Source organism: Eubalaena glacialis, chromosome 14 (assembly GCF_028564815.1).
Source record: "Eubalaena glacialis isolate mEubGla1 chromosome 14, mEubGla1.1.hap2.+ XY, whole genome shotgun sequence".
NCBI lineage: Eukaryota > Metazoa > Chordata > Mammalia > Artiodactyla > Balaenidae > Eubalaena > Eubalaena glacialis.
Window position 1 is genome coordinate 47,775,635 of NC_083729.1, and position 15,065 is coordinate 47,790,699.

Here is a 15,065-nt window from a genome sequence, read left to right on the forward strand (position 1 = left end):
TTATTTATTATTTATATATTTTTGGCTGTGTTGGGTCTTCGTTTCTGTGCGTGGGCTTTCTCTAGTTGCGGCGAGCGGGGACCACTCTTCATCGCGGTGCGTGGGCCTCTCACTGTTGCGGCCTCTCTTGTTGCGGAGCACAGGCTCCAGACGCGCAGGCTCAGTAATTGTGGCTCACGGGCCTAGTTGCTCCGCAGCATGTGGGATCTTCCCAGACCAGGGCTCGAACCCGTGTCCCCTGCACTGGCAGGCAGATTCTCAACCACTGCGCCACCAGGGAAGCCCCTTTTTTTTTTTTTTTAAGGCTGAATAGTATTCCATTTAATGTATATACCACATTTTAAAAATCCATTTTTTTGTCAATGGACATTTAGGTTATTTCTACCTCTGCTATTGTTAATAGTGTTGCAATGAATATGGGAGTTCTAATGCCTCTTTGAGATCCTAATTTCAATTCTTTTGGATATATACCCAGAAGTGGGATTGCTAAATCATACAGTGGTTCTATTTTTAATTTTTTGAGAAACTTCCATAATATTTTCCACAGTGACTGCACCATTTTGTATTCCCACCAACAATGTTCAAGTGTTCCAGTTTCTCTATATCCTTGCCAACGCTTATTGTCTTTTGTTTTTTTTTCATAATAGCCATTCTGACAGGTATGAGATGATATCTTGTGGTTTTGATTTGCATTTCCCTGATGACCAATGACGATGAGCACTCACTTTTTCCATATATCTGTTGTCATTTTTATGTCTTTCAAGAAATGTCTATTCAATTCCTTAGCCCATTTTTGAAATCAGATTATTAGTGTACTTTTTTGTTGTTGTTGTTATTGAATTGTAGGAGTTTCTTGTATCTCTTGGAGATTAACCCTTTATCAGATATTTGATTTGTAAATATTTTCTCCCGTTCCATAGGTTGCCTTTCACTCTGTTGATTGTTTCCTTTGCTGTGCAGAAGCTTTTTAATTTGACATAGTCCCACTTTTTAATTTTTGGTTTTGTTGCCTGTGCTTTTGGTGTCATATCCATGAAATCATTGCCAAAACCAATGTCATGAAGATTTTCCCCTATGTTTTTTCTAGGAGTTTTACAGTTTCAGGACTTATGTTTGAGTTGGGTTCTTTTTTTTTTTTTTTTGGTATGGTATAAGATAAAGGTCCAGTTTCATTTTTTTGCTTGTGGATATCCAGTTTCCCAAAACCAATTGTAGAAAAGACTATCCTTTCCACACTGTGTATTCTTGGAACCCTTGTTGAAGATCAATTGACTATATCTTTTTATTTATTTATTTATTTATTTATTTATTTATTTATTTTTAGCTGTGTTGGGTCTTTGTTGATGCACGTGGGCTTTCTCTAGTTGCGGTGAGCAGGGGCTACTCTTTGTTGTGGTGTGCGGGCTTCTCATTGCGGTGGCTTCTCTTGTTGTGGAGCATGGGCTCTAGGTGCGTGGGCTTCAGTAGTTGTGGCACGCGGGCTTAGTCAGTAGTTGTGGCTCGCAGGCTCTAGAGTGCAGGATCAGTAGTTGTGGCACACAGGCTTAGTTGCTCCATGGCATGTGGGATCTTCCCGGGCCAGGGCTTGAACCTGTGTCCCCTGCATTGGCAGGTGGATTCTTAACCACTGCGCCACCAGGGAAGCCCCAATTGACTATATCTGTGTGGATTTATTTCTGGGCTCTATTCTGTTCCATTGGTCTATTTGTCTGTCTTCGTGGTCATACCTTACTGTTTTGATTATTGTAGCTTCATAATGTATTTTGAAATCAGAAAATGTGATGCATCCAGCTCTGTACTTTCTCAGAATTGATTTGGCTATTTGTGGTTTTTTTGTGGTTCCATATAAATTGTAGAGTTTTAAAAATATTTCTATAAAAATGTCTTTGGGATTTTGATAGGGATTGCACTGAATCTGTAGATCACTTTGGGTACAGACATTTTAACAATATTAAGGTTTCCAATCCATGAACATGGGATGTCTTTCCACTGTGCCATGTTTAATTTTCTTCATCAGTGTGTTGTAGTTTTCAGTACATAAATCTTTGACCTCCTTAGGTAAGTTTATTCCTAAGTATTTTATTCTTTTTGGTGCTAATGTAAATAGGATTGTTTTCCTAATTTCCCTTCCAGCTAGTTCATTGTTAGTGTATAAAAATGCAACTTTATATATATATTTTTAATTGGAAGTCATTGGAGGGTTATGAGTAGAGGAATATATGATCTGACTTATGTTTTAAAAGATTGACTTTGGCTGCTTTTTGTAGGATAAACTATAGGAGATTAAAGTAAAGGAGAGAGACCATTTAGAAGGCTACAACAATAGGCCAGATAGGAGAATTGGTGGCTTGGACTATGGTAATGGCATTGGAAATAGTAAGAAGTATAAGATCCAGTGTCTATTTTGAGGATAGAGCTGACAAGATTTGTTGAAGAATTGGAAATAGGAGAAGAAGAGAGGTGTCAAAGAGTGACTCTAAGGTTTGGGCTTGAGCAACTGGAAGAATGGAGTTGCCACTGAGATGAGGAAGACTGTAAGAGGAGCACGTTCATGGTAGTTGGGGCAGGAATCTATCATGAGTTCAATTAAGTGTGAATGTTAAGTGTGAGGTATGAAATGCCTATTAAACATTCAAGCTGAAATGTCAAATAGGCATTTGGTATAAGAACATAGGAATTCAAGGTAGAAGTCCAAATAGTGTACATAGATGGTGCTTAAAGACCAGAGAGTATATGATATCATCTAGAGAAGGGATCTAGATGGGGAAGAGATCTCAGGGCTGAAACCTTGGGGGCTCCAGTGTTAGGGATTAAGGAGATGAGATGGATTCACCAAAGGAGACTAGAAGGAGACTGACTAGCAGTCAGTGCAATAGGAGGAAAATCAAGAGATCATGATATCTTAGAGTCAAATAAAAAAATTGTTTCAAGAAGAGGGACTGATCAAGTGTATCAAATTCTGCTGATAGTTTGAATAAGATGAGAATTGATCATTGTATTTGTCTGTATGAAGGTCACTGGTGACCTTGCCAACATCCATTTCGGTGAAGAGGTAGGGAGTTAGCTCATGTGTAGTAAACGTGAGAAAGAATGGAAAGAGGGGAAATGGAAGCTTTGTGTATAGACAGCTTTTTCCAAGGAAATTTCCAAGGAGAGTAGAGAAATGAAACATTAGTTACCTTGAAAGTGATATGCTGTCAACAGGGGCTTTTATTTTTTTAATTTTTTTAAATGTTTATTTATTTATTTTCTTATTAGTCATCCATTTTATACACATCAGTGTATATATGTCAATCCCAATCTCCCAGTTCATCACACCACAACCCCCACCCCCAGCTGCTTTCCCCCCTTGGTGTCCATACGTTTGTTCTCTACTTCTGTGTCTCAATTTCTGCTCTGCAAACTGGTTCATCTGTACCATTTTCTAGGTTCCACATATATGCGTTAATATACGATATTTGTGGGCTTCCCTGGTGGCGCAGTGGTTGAGAATCTGCCTGCTAATGCAGGGGACACGGGTTCGAGCCCTGGTCTGGGAAGATCCCACATGCCGCGGAGCAACTAGGCCTGTGAGCCACAACTACTGAGCCTGTGCGTTTGCAGCCTGTGCTCCGCAACAAGAGAGGCCACAATAGTGAGAGGCCCGCACACCGCGATGAAGAGTGGCCCCGGCTTGCTGCAACTAGAGAAAGCCCTCACAGAAACGAAGACCCAACACAGCCAAAAAATAAATAAATAAATAAATAAATAAATAAATAAATAAATAAATAAATAAATAAATAAAATAACTCTATGTATCTGACCAAATAGCTGATTGCCAGGAAATGTGCAGGCTAAAAAAAAAAAAAAAAAAAAAAAAAAATATATATATATATATATATATATATATATATATATATATATATATATACACGATATTTGTTTTTCTCTTTCTGACTTACTTCACTCTGTATGACAGTCTCTAGATGCATCCACGTCTCTACAAATGACCCAATTTCATTCCTTTTTATGGCTGAGTAATATTCCATTGTGTATATGTACCACAACTTCTTTATCCATTTGTCTGTCGATGGGCATTTAGGTTGCTTCCATGACCTGGCTACTGTAAATAGTGCTGCAGTGAACATTGGGGTGCATGTGTCTTTTTGAATTATGGTTTTCTCTGGGTATATGCCCAGTAGTGGGATTGCTGGGTCATGTGGTAATACTATTTTTAGTTCCTTAAGGAACCTCCACACTGTTCTCCATAGTGGCTGTATCAATTTACATTCCCACCAACAGTGCAAGAGGGTTCCCTTTTCTCCACACCCTCTCCAGCATTTGTTGTTTGTAGATTTTCTGATGATGCCATTCTGACTGGTGTGAGGTGATACCTCATTGTAATTTTGATTTACATTTCTCTAATAATTAGTGATGTTGAGCAGATTTTCATGTGCTTCTTGGCCATCTGTATGTCTTCTATGGAGAAATGTCTATTTAGGTCTTCTGCCCATTTTTGGATTGGGTTGTTTGTTTTTTAATATTGAGCTGCATGAGCTGTTTATATATTTTGGAGATTAATCCTTTGATGCTTCATTTGCAAATATTTTCTCCCATTCTGAGGGCTGTCTTTTCGTCTTGTTTATGGTTTCCTTTGCTGTGCAAAAGCTTTGAAGTTTCATTAGGTCCCATTTGTTTATTTTTGTTTTTATTTCCATTACTCTAGTAGGTGGATCAAAAAATATCTTGCTGTGATTTATGTCAAAGAGTGTTCTTCCTATGTTTTCCTCTAAGAGTTTTATAGTGTCCAGTCTTACATTTAGGTCTCTAATCCATTTTGAGTTTATTTTTGTGTATGGTGTTAGGGAGTGTTCTAATTTCATTCTTTTACATGTAGCTGTCCAGTTTTCCCAGCACCACTTATTGAAGAGACTGTCTTTTCTCCATTGTATATCCTTGCCTCCTTTGTCATAGATTAGTTGACCATAGGTGCGTGGGTTTATCTCTGGGCTTTCTATCCTGTTCCATTGATCTATATTTCTGTTTTTGTGCCAGTACCATATTGTCTTGATTACTGTAGCTTTATAGTATAGTCTGAAGTCAGGGTGTCTGATTCCTCCAGTTCCGTTTTTTTTCCCTCAAGACTGCTTTGGCTATTTGGGGTCTTTTGTGTCTCCATACAAATTTTAAGATTTTTTGTTGTAGTTCCATAAAAAATGCCATTGGTAATTTGATAAGGATTGCATTGAATCTGTAGATTGCTGTAGGTAGTTTAGTCATTTTCACAATATTGATTCTTCCAATCCAAGAACATGGTATATCTCTCCATCTGTTGGTATCATCTTTAATTTCTTTCATCAGTGTCTTATAGTTTTCTGCATACAGGTCTTTTGTCTCCCTAGGTAGGTTTATTCCTAGGTATTTTATTCTTTTGTTGTGATGGTAAATGGGAGTGTTTCCTTAATTTCTCTTTTAGATTTTTCATCATTAGTGTATAGGAATTCAAGAGATTTCTGTGCATTAATTTTGTATCCTGCAACTTTACCAAATTCATTGATTAGCTCTAGTAGTTTTCTGGTGACATCTTTAGGATTCTCTATGTATAGTATCATGTCATCTGCAAACAGTGCCAGTTTTACTTCTTCTTTTCCAATTTGTATTCCTTTTATTTCTTTTTCTTCTCTGATTGCCGTGGTGCAACTTGTTTTTGTATGTTTATTTTGTATCCTGCAATTCTACTGAACTCCTTTATTAGTTCTAACAGTTTTTTTTTTTTTTTTTTAATGAAGCCTGGGGTTTTCTGTATATAAGATCATGTCATCTGCAAACAGGGATCATTTTAATTCTTCCTTTCCAATTTACATGTCTTTTATTTCTTTTTCTTATCTAATTGTTCTGTGACTTCCAGTACCATGTTAAATAGAAGTAGCAAGAGTGGGCATCTTTGCCTTATTCTTGATTTTAGAGGAAGAATTGTCATTTTTTCACCATTGAATATGATGTTAGCTACAGGGTTTTCATATATTGTCTTTATTATGTTAAGGTATTTTCCTTCTATTCTTAGTTTGTTGAGAGTTTTTATCATGCAAGAGTGTTGAATGTTGTCAAACACTCTTTCTGTGTCTATTGAGACAATCATGTAATTTTAAATTTTTATTCTGTTGATGTGGTGTATCACATTAACTGATTTTCATATATTAAACCATTCTTGCATCCCAGTGATAAATTCCACCTGGTCCTGTTGTATCATCTTTTTAATGTGCTGTTGGATTCTGTTTTGCTAGTATTTCACTGAGGATTTTTGCACCTATATTCATCAGGGATATTGGCGTGTAGTTTTATTTTCTTGCGGTGTCTTTGTCTGGCTTTGGTATCAGGGTAATGCTTGAGATATATTGTCAAAGGGTTAACCTATAGTTCTGGCTCACCTCCTAGGTTGCTGTGTACCTTGGGCAAATATTTCATTTTCTCTGTGGTCCAGCTATCATATCTGTATAATGCCCTAATCAAATTTCCAGGGTGGTTGTGAGGCCCAATTGAAACAATGGATATGAAAACATATTGAGAAGGACAGATTGCTAAGCAAGTTAACGTAGATATTGTAACTTTTAGGAACTGTGAGCAGTCATTACAGCAAAAAAAAAACCAGAACAAAGTCACAAGGAGGTAGCAGTCTTTGCTATGAATTACATAGTGTTGTATTATATTTTTACTTAAGTGAACTTAGTATAGAGTTATTCCTAAGACAGTAAAATGGTTGCTAAATTATGATAGAGAATGTAATAATGAAAGTTTCTTCTTTTTCTCTTTCAGAGAGAAAATGGGTTAGGTACTATGTGTAAATAAAACAGGATATTTTGATCCCACCTTTTGATTTTGCTGTTTCGATCTTGCCATTTTGACTCCATCATATTGATATCGAGGACATTTTGACCCTTCTATCTACTCTTTTATCTGCCATTAATAAAAAAAGTAAAAAGTATGACAGCTGTTTTTATTGATTCCTAGGTGCCAGGCTCTGCTATAAGTGGCTTACATGTATTTTCTCTTATAATATAGCAATTTATAAGTTATGCACTATTATAATTCTGATTTTATAAATTAGAAAACAGAAACAGTCAGGTAGTCAGGTTAAGAAATTTGACCAAGATAATTCAGTCAATGATGTGGACAGTTACTTCATGGAATACAAAGGTGATTAGAAGTATACAAACCATACAACTGGCCAGCCCTTAATAATAGGTCAATCCTGGATTATCTGAGAGAAATTACTCATTATCATGAACCAACAATCAGTTATTTTTAATCAAGATCATAATGAATATTACATGTGTAAAGAATCAGTAAGAAATAACTGTGAAAGTTATTAAAACTTCACGTGATAAAATGTGTTATTTACCAAATTTAACAGAAGAAAATATTGTTGACAAAATTTAGATGGCAAAATTTTTACTTGGTATCAAAAAATGGTCACAAAAAGAAAATTCAAAATGACTGAAGGCACAATCAGTAACATTTGATATAGATAAAACCCTCATAAATTATAAAAGCTTCATTGCAAAATTCACCCCATAAAGAACTGATCACAATGAAAATAGTATAGAAAGTAAAAATAAAAGAAAAATTAGAAATACTATAAATGTACATAGAAACTTGGTCAAAGAATTATAATGAATTAGTGAAATTTACTTCAGTGTGTCTTTCTCCATAAAAATGTAGTCAAACTAGTGGTGTAAAATGATTTTAGACCTGTTTTTGAATTTTTAGGTATATCTTATGAGCATCCTGTGCGTCATAGGTACCTTACTAAAGTAAGATACCATGCTTGGTATGCTTAGTTTTTGATTTTTTTCTTCAAGTCAGATTTTTACTTTATCTTATTTGGAAAATGAGTGAAAAATTAACTGTTGGGGTCCATATGCTACTTGGAGAAGAAGAGCTAAAAAGAAGTTGATCGTTCACATTTAATCAGTAAATAACCCTTTTATTTCTACCTATAAATAATATGGATACTTGTTTGTTACTGCTACTGACTAGTCACATTATAGTCACCTAACAAATTCTATTGAACTATAATTACTCAAATTATTTTGTAAGTTGATAATTAATTTAATTTGTTATTTTTGACGGTGATTTATAATTTGACACTTCAGAGAATTCTGATCAGCTTAAAAGTATGAGATAAGTATTTGACAGAGAAACCATCTCCTATTTTGACCATTTAAAAAAAATTCAGATTCTGTTTCAAAAAGGGCTCACTTGAAGTTACAGTTAATTTCTCATTGGTAAAATATGTAGTAACTATTGGAATCTTTTATTTACACTTAGTGGAAAGTAACCCCATTTACAATCTGCAATGGGTTATTCCAAAAACCAAGCATAATTTCCACTAATAAATTATGAGAACTGGAACAAGCTATGAATGATGACCAAAAGGTAGAGGTGCTAAATCTTTAGTTTAGAAAAAGCAATCTTCTAGAGAAAAAAGTCTAAGTTCTTGAAAAATATTAAAATAAGTGCATTCCTGTAGTTCTTAAACTGGATGCAGTCTTATACTAGTTATAAAAATTAGCTAGTGAAATGAAATGCAACACATCAGTGGAAAGGACAGCTTGAGAATTGTGAGATGTTGAATTATTCTGTTTTAGATCAACATTTCCAAGACCTAATATAAAAGAAGAAAAATCTTAAATTTTGTATGTAGAAAACTTTTAAAAATCAAATTAGTCTCATGCATGTTGTTTATGGTTGTGTATATTAAGCCTAGTCAGTACAGCATGGTGGTTAAGAAGGCAGCATCTGGAGCCTGACAGCTTAGGTCTAACTCCTTACTTTCTCATTTATTAGCTATAGAACCTGTGAACAATTGGTAAAATTACTTAACCTCTTTGGGCCCTGGTTTCCTCACTTCTAAAATGGGGATAATAGTTCTACTTCACAGGATGGTTGTCAGGATTAGATGTGTTGATACATCTAAAAAATTCTACCTCTTGTTGTTGTTGTTAGTACTATTATTATTATTTTACTAGCTACAGGTGAAAAATTTCTGGCCTATTTACACATAGCCTTCTTCTCAACTTAATATATAGTTGGTGTTTGGAGCAAATTCTTTCCTACCTAAATTGTTCTTAATCTTTCCATCTATGTTACTCCTGAAGGCCTACTAATCAGCTGTGTGCTCTGTGTGGTTATTAAGATTATAAAATGTAGCATACTAGTATATTGTGATAGGAATCTAATATTACAGGTATTAAAACAGTGGGGACACAAGAGAATAAAACTAATTCTGAGAAGTTACTTATAACTATGTGACCTTGGTAAAGCACTTTCTCTCATGTCTCAGCTTGTTTAAAAATTTTTTAGTCATGTAAAATGCTGGCATTGGATTAAATCCCTACTTTCCTTCTTTTTTTTTTTTTTTTTTTTTTTTAAACATCTTTATTGAAGTATAATTGCTTTACAATGGTGTGCTAGCTTCTGCTTTACAACAAAGTGAATCAGTTACACATATACATATGTTGCCATATCTCTTCCCTCTTGCATCTCCCTCCCTCCCACCCTCCCTATCCCACCCCTCTAGGTGGTCACAAAGCACCGAGCTGATCTCCCTGTGCTATGCGGCTGCTTCCCACTAGTTATCTATTTTACATTTGGTAGTGTATATATGTCCATGACACTCTCTCACCCTGTCACATCTCACCCCTCCCCCTCCCCATATCCTCAAGTCCATTCTCTAGTAGGTCTGTGTCTTTATTCCCATCTTGCCACTAGGTTCTTCATGACCTCTTTTTTTTTTTTTTTTTTTTTTTTTTTTTTTCCCTTAGATTCCATATATATGTGTTAGCATACCTACTTTCCTTCTTAAGCTGCTGATTTATAGTACTCTTTCTCCTGTTTGAAATGCTCTCCTTACATAGCTGGTCCCACTTTAATGATGCCATGCATGCTTGGACACCTGTAGAATGGACCAGTGTAAAATGGATCATCTGTTTTTAACCCACTCAGGATTGTCAGTGGAAACCACAGTATAAGGGGTAAAGTCATCCGGAAGTGAAGTTTGCAATATTATGTGCAATATTAATATGGAGGCAGTGCTGAATGACAAAATGACTTGATAAAAAGAGGGGAACTCCCGAACTCCTGTGGTGCTTAATATTAATAGGCATTTACTAACGTCTTACTGAACTGAACTTTCTTTAGGCAGCATATTGCAGACAGAAGCTGCTGGGAATTTTTACCTTGAACTTTCATCTTCACTCCATTTATAAAAAGCTAATGCTTAAAGGGCTATTTGTTGAGTGTCACCACTATCAAGCACCCACTATTTTGAAGGTACTCTTCTGGGCATTGAGTAAATACTTGCCAATGTTCTAAATGCCAGGGCCTCTTGAGAACGTAAGAAGAATGTTGTGTAGGCAGGGATAGGGGAGGGCAACTTGCTGAGCAGCAAGTGTTGGAGGTCTGGGCTGAATGTCTTAAAAAATGTACCACATCACTACTGCTTTAACTGTTACTGTGCTGGCGGCTGCATCTTCCTCAAGCTGCCTTGAAATATTCTTCCATGTTGACACTTTGGAGGAGAGTGAGAATTCTCTTTTCCTTTGGGTTTTGATCTGTGTTTGAAAAGGGAATCATTGAAATATAGGTCTGAGAGGGCATGACAAGGCAAGCCATCGACCTCACAATGAGGGCTCAGCAAGCTGTTTTCCATTCAGAGCTGTCTCTCCTCTCTGTCAGCTCTTTTGAAGCACCCATAAAACAAAATAGGGTCGTTAACTATGAAGGGGTAAGTGAAGTTGGCAGTTGCACCTATTCAAATAGGTTTTCCTTTTTAGATATTTGCCCTCCAGAAAAAAGAACAGTCAGAAGATGAACGCCTCCATATCAGTGGCTGCTCATGGCCTCCCTTTTGGGGTGAGTGTGGTCAGTCAGTGTCTGGGGGATGTGGGCATTTTGCTCCAGATCTAACTCTAAACTGGTCCATGAGGTTAATGTCTTGGTGAAAAGGCAGGATGGCCTTGTCACCATCATTTCCTTCAATAAGTTTGCATATAAGGGTAAAGACTGACTGTCTGGTGTTCCTTTTTTAAACAGTCAAGGGCAATTCTTCATAACTCTTCTCACGAGGACACAGACTTGTCTTAGTTGTGCCATCTTGCTGACAGGGACAAGCAATAGTTCTGGCCTGTGGACCAGCTCTTCCCATCCATGGATTCTCTTCTTTCATGGAGCTTTCACTGCAAACTTGGCTCCTTTTCTGAACCTCCAGCATCCACATTTTAATGAGCTGAGAGAGATGCCAAGATACATAAGAGATGGTTTTAACCCTCGAAATCTTAGTCAGTAAATGAGGTAACATGTGACGACGTTCAATAAATCACCATGCAAATGTGAGGCAATTTGAGACGATCCTTGAAAGAAAGATGGGAAATGTTTCTATGGTTTCTGGTTGTGGAATAGTTTGAGCAAAACCACAGATGTGTTTATAATCAGTGGACAATCTTTTTGGTCCTTACTTTATTTGGCCTGAGCAATATTTGACACTGTTGACCCTTTGCTTTACCTTGAAGGGTTCTCTTGGTTTCATGACACCACACTCCACTGGGTTTCTCCCTGCTTTTCTGACAGCTCTTTTCAACCTCACCCCCAGGTTTCTATGACCATATGTATGCTGATGATGCCTCACCTGTGCCTCTAGCCAGGCTGCTCTCTTGAAGGTCAGACCTATATATCTCTCTTCTGTTGACACCCGCATATCCAACTCTTACTTAAATACCTTGAGTCCCGCATGTCCAAAACTGAACTCCTTATCTTTCTCCCCAGTTATGCATCTTCCTCAGTGTTTCCTATCTCAATGAATAATGTACATCTAGTTATTCAAGTTGGAAACATGGTTTAATCTTTGACTCCTCCCTTCCTAACACCCTCCATATGATAAATCATCATGCCCTTTATATTATAGTTTCTTAATATCTCCTGTATCTGTCCAGGTCTCTCTGTCTCCATTGTTACCTCCTTGGGTCAGCTTTCCATCATCTTTTGCTTGGATAACTATAGTAGCCGTCTGCCTTCAAGCTTTCCTCCAGCTAATTCTTTCTCTACATTGCAGGCAGAGGAGTCTTTCTAAAGCACAAATGCCATCATGCTTTTTCTTACCTTAAAGCCCCCTAATAGCTCCCCTTTGCCCTAAGGACAGTGTCTACATCCTTAAGTAAGGCTGCTTGCTTTTTTTGTTCTGGCCCTGCTGGCCTTTCTTGCCCCATCTCTTGCCACCGCCACTCAAGCTCCCTGAGCTTCAGCCATTTTGAAGTGTTCTTGCAGTTTACAGACTCCCGAGGTGTTTTCCCGTCTCCTGGACTTTGTGCACACAGTTCCCAGCTAGCACGCTCTTCTCCCTTGCTCTGCCTCTGGACTCAGCTGGGAAATCACTGTTCATACTGTATTCTAATGGCCTGTTTACTTGTCTATATCTCTTTAGGTTGGTCAGTATCTCTTATAGAGCCTGGAACATTTCAGATGTTCAGTAGATACTTTGTGGATGAATGAGTTAGTGATAACACATGGAGTGTCTTTAAGGATGGCAGATTCCCCCAGTCTGACTGGAATGTAGGCTATATGAAGGACAGGAGTGAAAGATATGAAAGGTGTTTGGGTGTCTTAGGTTGGGTTCCCTGAACACAAATTCTGAGATAAAGATTTCAGTGCAGAAAGTTTATTGGGGAATGCTCTTGGGGTCAACTCCTAAATTAAACTTTACTAGGCCATGGGATTCCATTGAAGGCATTTACACAGAGAAGTCATGTGACTTGGAGCTGTACTTAGGAAGATTAATCTGGCTGAGGTGTCTAGATTGGATTAAAGGTGGAGAAATTGGAGACAGAGAGGACAGTGGGAAACTTTTTAAATGGTCCAGGTGAGGAAATAAAGGCCTGAGCAAGGGTGTTGGCAGTGGAAATGGAAAAGGCAGGTGGTTATTTGCAAGAGATATAACAATGCTGGAATCCACAGGCACTGGTGACTGATTAAATATGGGATGTATGGAAGAAGAAGGAGACTCAAAAGTCAGTTCAAGGTTTTGAGCCTGGCTGAGATGTAAGAATGATGGTGCTGGTGATGGAAATTTAAGAAGAATATAGTCTTGGTAGTAGATTTGTTGAATTTGCAGTAAGGCAGCCACTCAAGTAGAAGTGACCTATAGGTGGCTGGGCAAGGAGAGATAGGGAGGAGATGATGACATTCTAAGTGGGGGTTAATGGTTTGAGATGGAGCAGCGAGGTAGGAATACACATCACATGTCCAGGGGACCATGAGAAGATCAATTTGGCTAGAAGAGAGAATTCATTGAAGGAAATATTGGCTTAAAAAGTTGGAAAATTTTTTGTGGAGGGACTTGAATGACAGGCCAAATAACAGAGAGGTTAGAGGAGTTCAGGAGATTTCTTATAAAATTGCCTTGTTTTCTGAAGTTTGATCCTATCTCCCATATGAATGTGGGTCTCCATAAATCCAAAGAACTAGAACTCTTCACTTGAAAGACACTCTGTTTTTTACACTGAAGTGGCTCTGAAGACTGTTGGTCATTGACATTCTTTTTTGTGGAGATTATATGAAGACATATTAAAAGAAAGTCCAGTTTGCATGCATTTCTGAGATTTTTATATTCAGTCTTTGCTTAGCTTTCATGAGGCATGAAAGATCTGTGGCCTAATTGGTCAGCTGGTTTACTGGCTCACCCTGTAAAGTAAATATTGTGTATCTGCAAGTGGAAAGTCAGTATGTGTAATCTAGCTGCCTAGTCACGCCTGCCCAAACACTGTTGAAAACTTTGACCAAGGGCTATAAAACTGTCAAGAGCTAGGGCCCAAGCTTGCTTCCACACCAAATAGCTCGTTATTGAAGCTATTGGGAAGATAACAGGGCATGCATTTGACTTGTTGGGATTCCTTCTTTGCTACAGAAGCATCTGGCAGAGCTAAATAGCTTTGTGTTACATAATTTTTCATTCCTTGTTTTTTATTTATCCTCTAGTTCGATTTATTTGACATCAAAACTTACTCCGCCCTCCTTTAAGCACTCTCATAGAATGTAAAGTGTATCTTGATATCAGTGCAGTGACTTCAAAATGGAATCTTCAGATTGGCCCTCAGACCATTAAAAAAAAAAAACCAAACAAAACCAAAATTTCTTTGGTGTTGTTGAGCAGATGTTTGATTTTTACCCCCCTCCAAGGTGATCATGGGCTGCTATGAGACTGCCCCACTGCCATTTAATGACATTCGCAACATCACTTATTTTCTATTTTCTTCGCATAATTTCATCACAGAATATTTAAAACATCTCTTGAGAAAAGGATGAGAATTGCTGCTGAACGGATTAACCTTTTTTTTTTTTTGAACAGGAGGAAGTAAATGATATGTACTGAAAGCCCCATGGTTACTTTTGGAATGGTCCGCTAGATTTGACCAGTGCTGGAGAGTATGCAGTGGATGATTTGCAGTTATATCTGCTAAGGTAAAGTGGCCTGAGTGTGTTTGTAGCTTTCTGCACAGCTAATTGCGTGAGCTTTCACTCAACAGACGAAAACATGTCAAATCTTGATAAATTAAAAAAAAAAACCTAAGCGTGTTATTAAGTTGCAACTGATATTCAACAGCTCTACATAAATCTCTAAGAAGCAAACGAAGGAGTATTTACTCTTTTATTCATTGTTCAACTTTGCCCAATCGATTTTATGCTTCAGTCCTCAGAAATGTTTACTGCACTATAAAGGTTTTTTTATACTTATATTTTATATTTAACAGTGTCCTTCAGATGTTTGGTCTAAAGAGGGTACGTTTCAGTGATCCAAAGAATCACATAAGGGCTGTATGTTGTGTTTTCAATTAGAAATCTTAATTACTTAATGCCTTACTTATTCCATTTAGATCCTTCCTGAATCCAGGCTAATTTTCATGGCTGCCTTAGCTATCCCTAGTATAAACTTTTCATTTCCTGCCTATTTACCTCAGCTAGAGATAAAGAAGAGTCATCTTCAGACCTTATGTTGTGATGTTAGGAATGCTGAGAAGACTTCCTTATTTTCCAAA

At 37.3% G+C, this 15,065-nt stretch overlaps 1 long non-coding RNA gene across 2 annotated transcripts in view; it reads left to right on the forward strand.

The window, feature by feature from the left end:
- LOC133105420 (uncharacterized) overlaps positions 1-15,065 on the forward strand; it is a 209,455-nt gene that overhangs the window by 146,881 nt on the left and 47,509 nt on the right. For both annotated transcript variants that reach the window (XR_009703853.1, XR_009703852.1), the window contains one exon: positions 14,378-14,490. This is a non-coding gene — a long non-coding RNA (uncharacterized LOC133105420). The remainder of the gene's footprint in view (positions 1-14,377; positions 14,491-15,065) is intronic.